This window comes from Macaca mulatta, chromosome 5 (genome assembly GCF_049350105.2).
Source record: "Macaca mulatta isolate MMU2019108-1 chromosome 5, T2T-MMU8v2.0, whole genome shotgun sequence".
In the NCBI taxonomy this organism is placed as follows: domain Eukaryota; kingdom Metazoa; phylum Chordata; class Mammalia; order Primates; family Cercopithecidae; genus Macaca; species Macaca mulatta.
In genome coordinates this window covers 80,798,833-80,808,553 of record NC_133410.1, presented here as the reverse complement: position 1 = coordinate 80,808,553, position 9,721 = coordinate 80,798,833, and positions in this window count along the sequence as shown.

Below are 9,721 nucleotides of genomic sequence, written 5' to 3'. Positions count from 1 at the left end.
GAAAGAATTAATAAGATTGATAGCTTGGTAGCTGGACTAATAATAAAGGAGAGAAGATCCAGATAAATACAATCAGAATTGACAAAGGGGATGTTATCACTGAACCCACAGAAATTACAAGAATACCCTCAGAGACTATTACAAACACCTGTATGCACACAAACTGGAAAACCTAGAAGAAATGGATAAATTCCTGGAAACATACAATTTCATAAGGTTAAACTAGAAAGAGACTGAATCTTTGAACAGACCAATAATGAGTTCCAAAAGTGAATTAGTATTAAAAGGCTAACAACCAGAAAAAGGCCAGGACCAGATGGATTCACAGCCTAATTCTACTAGATGTACAAAGAAGAACTGGTACTATTTCTACTGAAAGTATTCCAAAAAACTGAGGAGGATAGTCTCATTTCTAACTCATTCTATAAGGATAGCATCATCTGATACCAAAACCTGGCAGAGACACAACATAAAAAGGAAATTTCAGGCCAATATCCTTGATGAACATTGATGCCAAAATACTCAGCAAAATATGAGCAAAGTGAATCCAGCTGCACTTCAAAAAGCTAATCCACTACAATCAAGTAGGCTTTATCCATAGGATACAAGCTTGGTTCAACATACACAAATCAATAAATGTTATTCACCACATACACAGAACTAAAAACAAAACCACGGCTGGGTGCAGTGGCTTATGCCTGTAATTCAGCACTTTGGGAGACCAAGGGGGGAGGACCACTTGAGCCCAGGAGTTTGAGACCAGCCTGGGCAACATGGTGAAACTCCATCTCTACAAAAAATACAAAAGTTAGCAGGGCATGGTGGCATGCACCTGGAGCTGGAGAGAAGGTGCTCACCTACCAAGAGAACCTCATAAGGCTAACAGCCTGTTAGCAGAAACCCTACAAGCCTATTATCATTTCCCCAGAAGTCATTCCCCAGTCATCCCCCAGAATCATTTCCCCAGTTACTCAGCAGGCTGAGAGAGGAGGATTGACTGGGAAGTCAAGGCTGCAGTGAGCTGTGATCACATCACTGTACTCCAGTCTGGGCAACAGAGTGAGACCCTATCTCAAAAAAACAAAAACAGGCTGAGTACAATGGCTCACACTTGTAATCCCAACACTTTGGGAGGCCAAGGCAGGTGGATCACGAGGTCAGGAGTTTGAGACCAGCCTGGCCAACATAGTGAAAACCCGTCTCCAATAAAAATACAAAAAACTAGCAGAGGTTGCAGTGAGCCGAGATCGTGCCACTGCACTCCAGCCCAGTTCAAGACTCTGTCTCAAAAAACAAAACAAAACAAACAAACAAACAGCAGAAAAATAAAATCCATGATCATCTCAAGTGATACAGAAAAGGCTTTTGACAAAATTCAACATCCCTTCACGTTAAAAAATCATTGCTGGGCAGGGTGGCTGACGCCTGTAATCTCAGCACTTTGGGAGGCTGAGGCGGGCAGATCATGAGGTCAGGAGTTCAAGACCAGCCTGACCAACGTAGCGAAACCCTGCCTCTACTAAAAATATAAAAATTAGCCAGTCATGGTGGCGTGCACCTATAATCCCAGCTACTTGGGAGGCTGAGGCAGGAGAATTGCTTGAACCTGGGAGTGGAGGTTTCAGTGAAATGAGATTGCACCACTGCATTCCAGCCTAGGCAACAGAGCGAGACTCTGTCTCCAAAAAAAAAAAAAAAAAAAAAAAAAAACACCTCAACAAACCAGGCATTGAAAGAACATACTTCAAAATAATAACAGTCCTCCATGAAAAACCCACAATCAACATCATACTGGCAAAATATGGAAGCATTCCACTTGAAAACTGGAACAAGACAAGGATGCCCTCTCTCATTACTCCTATTCAACACAGTACTGGAAGTCCTAGCCAGAGCAATCACACAAGAGAAAGAAATAAAAGGCAGCCAAATAGGAAGAGAGAAGGTGAAACTATCTCTGTTTGCAGACAATATGATTCTATACTTAGAAAGCCGATAGTCTCTGCCCAAAAGCTCCTTGATCTGATACACAACTTTACCAAAATCTCAGGATACAAAATCAGTGTACAGAAATTGTTAGCATTCACATACACAAACTGGGAGCCAAATAATGAATGCAGTCCCATTCACAATCACCACATAAAAAATAAAATATCTAGGAATGGCTGGGTATGGTGGCTCACACCTGTAATCTCAGCACTTTGGGAGGCCGAGGTAGGCGGATCACCTGAAATCTGGAGTTCGAGACCAGCCTGGGCAACATGGTGAAACCCCATCTCTACTAAAAATACAAAAATTAGCCAGGCATGGTAGTGCACACCTGTAATCCCAGCTCCTTGGGAGGCTGAGGCAGGAGAATCGCTTGAACCTGGGAGGCAGAGGTTGCAGTGAGCTGAGATAGCACCACTGCACTCATCCTGGGTGACAGAGTGAGATTCTGTCACAAAAAAACAAACAAAAAAAACCACCTAGGAATACATCTAACCAAGGAGGTGAAAGACCTCTACAACAAGAATTACAAAACACTGCTCAAAGAAATCCGAGATGTCACAATCGAATGGAAAAACATTTCATGCTCATGGATAGGAAGAATCAATATTGTCAGAATGGTCATACTGCTCAGAGCTATTTATAGACTCGATGCTATTCCTATCAAACTACCAATGACATTGTTCACAGAATTAGACCAAAAAATTTAAAATTTCTTATGGAACCAAAAAAGAACTCAAATAGCCAAGGCCATACTAAGCAAAAAAAAAAAAAAGTGATATTCATATATTCATCACTTTACCCTACTTCAAACTATTCTACAAGGGTAGAGAGCCCAGGAATAATTCCACACACCTACAGTAATCTGATCTTTGACAAAATCAACAAAAACAAGCAATGAAGAAAGGACTTTCTATTCAATAAGTGGTGCTGAGGTAACTGGCTAGCCATATGGAGAAGACTGAAACTGGATCCCTTCCTTACACCATATACAAAAATTAACTCAGGATGAATTAAAGACTTTAATCTAGAACCCATAACTATAAAAACCCTGGAAGATAACCTAGGAAATATCATTCTGAACCTAGGACCTGGCAAAGATTTCATGATGAAGACATCAAAAGCAATTGCAACAAAAACAAAAATTGATAAATGAAACCTCATTAAACTAAAGACCTTCTGCACAGCAAAAGAACCTATCAAGAAAGGGTAAACAGACAACCTATACAATGGGAGAAAATATTTGCAAACTATCCATCCAACATAGGTGTTATATCTAAAATCTATAAAGAACTTAAATTTACAAGCAAAACTAACCCCATTAAAAAGTGGCCAAATGTCATTAACAGACGTTTTTCAAAAGACATTCATGCTGCCAACAATCATATAAAAAAAGGTTCAATTTCACTAATTATTAGAGAAATGCAAACCAAAACCACAATAAGATACCATCTCACACCAGTTATACTGGCTATTTTTAAAAAGTCAAAAAAATAAAAGATGCTGGTGAGGTTGTAGAGGAAAAAGAATGCTTATGCACTGCTGGTGGGAATGTAAACTTGTCCATCCACTGTTGAAAGCAGTTTGGCAATTTCTCAAAGAACTTAAAACAGAACTACCATTTGACCCAGCAATTCCATTCTTGGGTATATACCCAAAGAAATTACAAATCATTCTACCATAAAGACATAAGCATGTGTACGTTCAACTCAGCAGTATGCACAATAGCAAAGACATGGAATCAACCTAAATGCCCATCAATGGTACACTGAATTTTAAAAATGTGATACATACACACACACACACAAACACACACACACACACGGAATACTATGCATCCATAAAAAGAATGAGATCATGTCCTCTGTAGCAACATGGATGGAGCTAGAGGCTATTATCCTAAGCAAACTAATGCAGGAACAGAAAACTAAATATCACATGTTCTTATGTGTAAGTGGGAGCTAAACAGTGAGTACATATGGATGCAAGGAAGGGAACAAGAGACACTGGGGCCTACTTGATGGTGCAGGGTGGGAGGGGGGTGAGGACTGAAAAACTACCTCTAGGGTACTATGCTTATTACCTAGGTGGCAAAATAATGTGTACACCAAACCCCGTGACAGGCAATTTACCTATATAACAAACCTGCATATGTATCCCCAAACCTAAAATAAAAAATTTTTAAAAAGAAAACAGGAAAAAAATATTTATTTTACTGAGCCCTAACAAAAAATAAATAAAAGTCAGAAGGGTCATAAGTGTCTAATCACTCAACAAAACTAGCATCTCTATCTTCAGATCACAAAAAGATGATAAACTCAACACTGATTTTACTTTTCTGGAGAGTGTAAGTTCAGCTCCACTAGAAGGAATCTTTTTTCACCGTTGTGTATCTTCAATTATTATAAAAAGTTAGCTTCCCATTCCAGTAGACATAGCTAAAAAAAGATATTAGTTTTCCTATAACTTCTTCAATCCTATGGGACCCTCTGATATATAAAAGGATAATTTCCTTCTTCTGTGAAATAATATATCCACAAGTGTATATATATATATATATATATATATATATTCTTGTACACAGATCATGTTCATCAACACCACAAATGTTTAGTGTCATGGAAGAATTGGGCATCAAAATTTGTGTATGTTAATTTATTAAGAAAAATATTTTTAAATAAAAGAGAAATTCAGCATCCTAAATAGAGTATTCTAAATGTAATTTATATTTTGTTCTGTGGCTTTAGGTTATCACCATTATTGAAATAAATTTTTGTATTGTGCTCTCATTAAAAAATAATAAAATAAAAATTGAGCAAACTGATTCAAGACGAGTCTAGGACCCTATGTAAAACAACACAGTTTTCTTAGAGTATTGATCTGGTCTTTAATAGATATTAAGAGGTTATAAAATGTTTATAGAAATCTCATGTTGTGTGGCCAAAGCTGACTTAGATTGGATTAATTTGTTTATAAGACTTTATTAAAATTAGCTTTATTGTTACTAATATACTAACATGAAAGTAAAATTTGATTTTCTCCTTCGAACAAGAATTTCACATAGTATTAATAAGACATTATAACATATTTATTTACCTTTTGAGTAAACTGCAAAAATAAGTGGAGGAAGACTTTGCCTCATGCTGTCTTTTTTTTTGTTTTCTCTACTGGAAACAGTATCCTCTCTATCAAAGAGTAAAAGTCTTTGCTTTTTGAAATACGTTAATTATCATTTTGGGTAAATGAATGATTATTTTTTATAGTGACCTGTGATTGTGATTCTATTTTGATCATATGTTTTAAACTTTTCTTATTTTAATATCAAGTGTTTCAAACCTTTAATATTTGATATACTTCCCAAAATTAAATTTTGAATTCTAAAATTAAGTCTTTTTGACCTGAACTAACTTGCACATAACAAACAGGAACCCCTGAAAATCCTCAAGAGACATGTTAGGCTTATTTGGTATGTTAAACTCATACAGGAGGCATTGTTAAATAAGAAATTGTGTTGAACTTTTTCAAGTTATATTTGCATAAATGTGTTATTATTATGTGTTCCAAAATTATACGAGGTTCCTAAAATTCTGATACATCTTGATATATGTTATGTCTTATGTATGTATGTGTGTATGTATGTTTTTGAGATGGAGTCTTGCCCTGTCACCCAGGCTAGAGTACAATGGCATGATCTCAGCTCACTGCAACCTCCACCTCCCAGGTTCAAGCAATTCTCCTGCTTCAGCTTCCCAAGTAGCTGGGATTACAGGTGTGTGCCACCACGCCTGGCTAATTTTTTGTATCTTTAGTAGAGACCAGGTTTCACCATGTTGGCCAGGCTGATCTCGAACCCTTGACCTCAAGTGATCAGCCCACCTCAGCCTCCCAGTGTGCTGGGATTACAGGTGTGAGCCACCGCACCTAGCCTTTCAGTCATATTTATAATTATTATGTTAAATTGTTGTATGCCACAGAAACGATATAATTGCATTTTCAATTGCATCTTTAACCATGGCTACTCTAAGTCTTTTTTCATTCACAATCATTGGTTTACTTTTATTCTACTAAAAAAGTGGTTTATAATAGATTATAGTCTATATTTGCTTCTTCAAGTAAATTCACTTCTTTTTTTGCTTCTTCAAGTAAATTCACTGAAAAGAGCCCTGACAAGTACCCTTGAGAACAGGCTTCTGATAACTTTAGAGATCATACCATTAGACCAAGTTAAAATTTCCAGAACTCTAATAAAAAGCTTATGTGTTCATGAAATTGCTAAGAAAACATCAAGCAGAATAAGAATTATTACATGGTACGACTTGATAGAGGACTAAAAGTATGTTTTCACGAAAATTGTTAACAAAACATCAAGCAAAGTAAGAATTATTACACAAGACTGAATTGATAGAGGACTAAAATTACTTTTATGACATTTTTTGTTTGAAACATTCCTGGTTCTTTTTATACTTTGTTTTCTAGAGTCAAGAAAACATTTTTCTTTTCAGTTATTTACAGCTCACAGCAATTGTCTAAAGTATACATTTATAAGCAAAATTTAAATATTTACCTTTCTCTCTACCTGATTTTTCCAAAATTTGGAAACTATTGGTGACTATTCCTATTTTGTAATTATTTGCATAGGTTCAATAAGAATATGTTTTCTTCTGTAACAGGACATGTTAGATGAACTGGTAATTTTACTAAGGCTCGACAGGAATGGCATGTTTTACATATGACCAGACTGCTTTGAGGAATTGAAATTGATTTTATACAGCTGCTAAAACGCTGTTGGAAAGACTAGCCAGGTACCTTGTCTACATGGGTTCTGACTCTGTGGTAAATGAATAATATCACTTTCTGAAGATCGAGGAACCTCAAGATATTTTTGAGACCTTGAGAAGAGAGGAATTCACCCAATTCATACAGATACTACACGAACAGTCTCCTGGTGAATCCCTGGTTTGGTATCCTAACTTCAAGAAGCTTTTAAAAGTTTAATCTTAAGTGGCTGGGCATGGTGGCTCACACTTGTAATCCCAGCACTTTGGGAGACCCAGGCAAGCAGATCACCTGAGGTCAGGAGTTTGAGACCAGCCTGACCAACATGGAGAAACCCTGTCTCTATTAAAAATACAAAATTAGCCAGGCATGGCAGTGCACGCCTGTAATCCCAGCTACTTGGGAGGCTGAGGCAGGAGAATCACTTGAACTCAGAAGGCAGAGGTTGCGGTGAGCTGAGATTGCACCATTGCACTCCAGCCTGAGCAACAAGAGTGAAACTCCGTCTCAAAAAAAAAAACAAAAAACAAAAAACAAACTTAAATTCCTTATTAAAATGTTCCAACAAAGCAACTTAAAAGAGCCTATATGGCCATTCGCTATTCTTGCTGAGTTTTATGCAAATAATCAGGCCAAGTATAATACTAAAACTTATTTTGCAAGTACATTGGTGCTATTAAAATTTACCTTTGGTAGAAATGGGGAGCTGAAGAGGGAAAAAAAAAATGTTTCAGAAGAAAACTATAGCACACCTTTTCTTGTATACCAGTCCTGAACACTGTTTTTAACATTTTATTATTTCTCTATGATTTGAACTAAATCCAAAATTATTTCCTGGATATAAGAATTTTCTAAAGAAGGACCAGGTTTTCATTTTCTTTATAATCTTCATAGTTGACTCCTTTATGGAATAGGGTTTTCTTTTTGACATTTTGGTATTCAAATTCTCTTTTTTATTATAATCTTTATGTGTATTATATTTCTACTATGTATCCCTTGTTTTACTTCTGAGAAAACTAAACTCATGGTAATCTGAATACTAGAGATGATTCAACAAGTGATAGCAGCTATATAAATCAATGACTTGACTGAGGTCTCATTTTTGCCACCCTGTGATGCCATCCCATTTAGCCTTTGGGGACTCTTAAAATTCCTAACCGAGATGTATCCTGTTTCCTCCACCCCCCCATGTGGAACAGGACCACCTGGGAATGAGCCTTCCTAATGACATGGGACTAAGCTCCTGAACATAACTGAAGCCAGAACTGTTTGAGTTCACCTACAATGCTTTCTTTGAAAGGTCTTGATGAAAAGGGGGGAAATGAGAGAAAAAGAAAGGTCAGAACAGTCTGAGTCATATGAGATATGCAAAAATCTATTTGGCCCAGAGGGACATGAGTATGGAACTTGATCACATCCTACCCCTGCTCCCCACATCCATTCCCAGGGACAATTGTTTAAAGGCATTTTGTTCCTGTGTAGCCCCTTCCCCCATTATCTTTTTGTTTGCTTGCTTGTTTGTTTGTGACAGAGTCTCACTCTGTCGCCCAGACTGGAGTGCCGTGGAGTGATCTCAGCTCACTGCAATCTCCGCCTCCCGGGTTCAAGCAATTCTCCTGCCTCAGCCTCCTAAGTAACTGGGATTACAGGTGAGCACCAACACTCCTGGCAATTTTTTTTGTATTTTTAATAGAGATGGGGTTTCAGCATGTTGGCCAGGCTGGTCTTGAACTCCTGACCTCATGATCCGCCCACCTCAGCCTCCTAAAATGCTGGAATTACAGGCTTGAGCCACCGCACCCGGCCTAATTTTTGTATTTTTAGTAGAGATGGGGTTTTACCACGTTGGCCAGGCTGGTCTCAAACTCCTAACTTCAGGTGATCTGCCTGTCTCAGTCTCTCAAAATTCTGGGATTACAGGTATGAGCCACCACTCCCAGCCCCCATTATCTTCATGTTCCTGGAATTTGTGACACAAAGAACAATGTATAGCCAATAGCTTGTGTTACCTTAATGTAAATTATTGGTTTACATTACAATTTAGGAACTGCTCTTCTTTTTCCTTTAAAAACTCACTTTCAGAACAAGGATCACTGAACTACCAAAAAATAAAAATAGTAATAAACCCACTGTGGCCATAATCCCAGCACTTTGGGAGGCTGAGGCAGGATTGCTTGAGGCCAGAAGTTTGAGAACAGACTGGCCAACATAGGAAGACCCCATCTCCACAAAAAATTTTTGAAAAGTAGCTGGGCATGGTGGCACTTGCCTGTAATCCTGGCCATTCAGGAGGCTAAGGTAGGAGGATCACTTGAGCCCAGGAGTTCAAGGTTACAGTGAGCCATGATTATGCCACTGCACTCCAGCCTGGGAAGTACACTGTCTTTAAAAAAGCTAAAAATTAAAAATAAACCCACTTGTAACTGCTGCTAATCAGAGTGTATATTCAGGACAACTTGAATCTTTGCTCCCAGGGTGGCCACCCTCAAACTTTGAGCTCAAATAAACTCTATCTTAAAAATTTTCTGACTCTTGTTATTTAAAGTTGACAACTGCCCCCCCGCAAGACACACACACACGCGCGTGTATGTCTATGACTAAATGCCGAATCTTTGGCCAGGGAACTAACCCAAATTACCACATCTTTGTTATGGGAACGTGCCATCTGTTTTTAGCCATTGATTTTAGTATTACAGCAGAGTGTAGCCTATCTGCTTCATAATCAGTTAAAAGTCCAATTTTTTCCCCAAGTGTCATGTGCATGACAGACAACTCTCTTGCCAAATGATAATTGGGATGTGAAAAACATTTTGTTTTAATTGAATTCAAGCAAGTAAATCATCTTGGCTAGGCATCAAAAATCTTGGACACCCGAAAGCTGGAGAGATTAAAAACATTCTTTTTTTTTTTTTATCACACCTATTTTCCAAGTAAAAAACTATTCTCTTCAGATTATTGA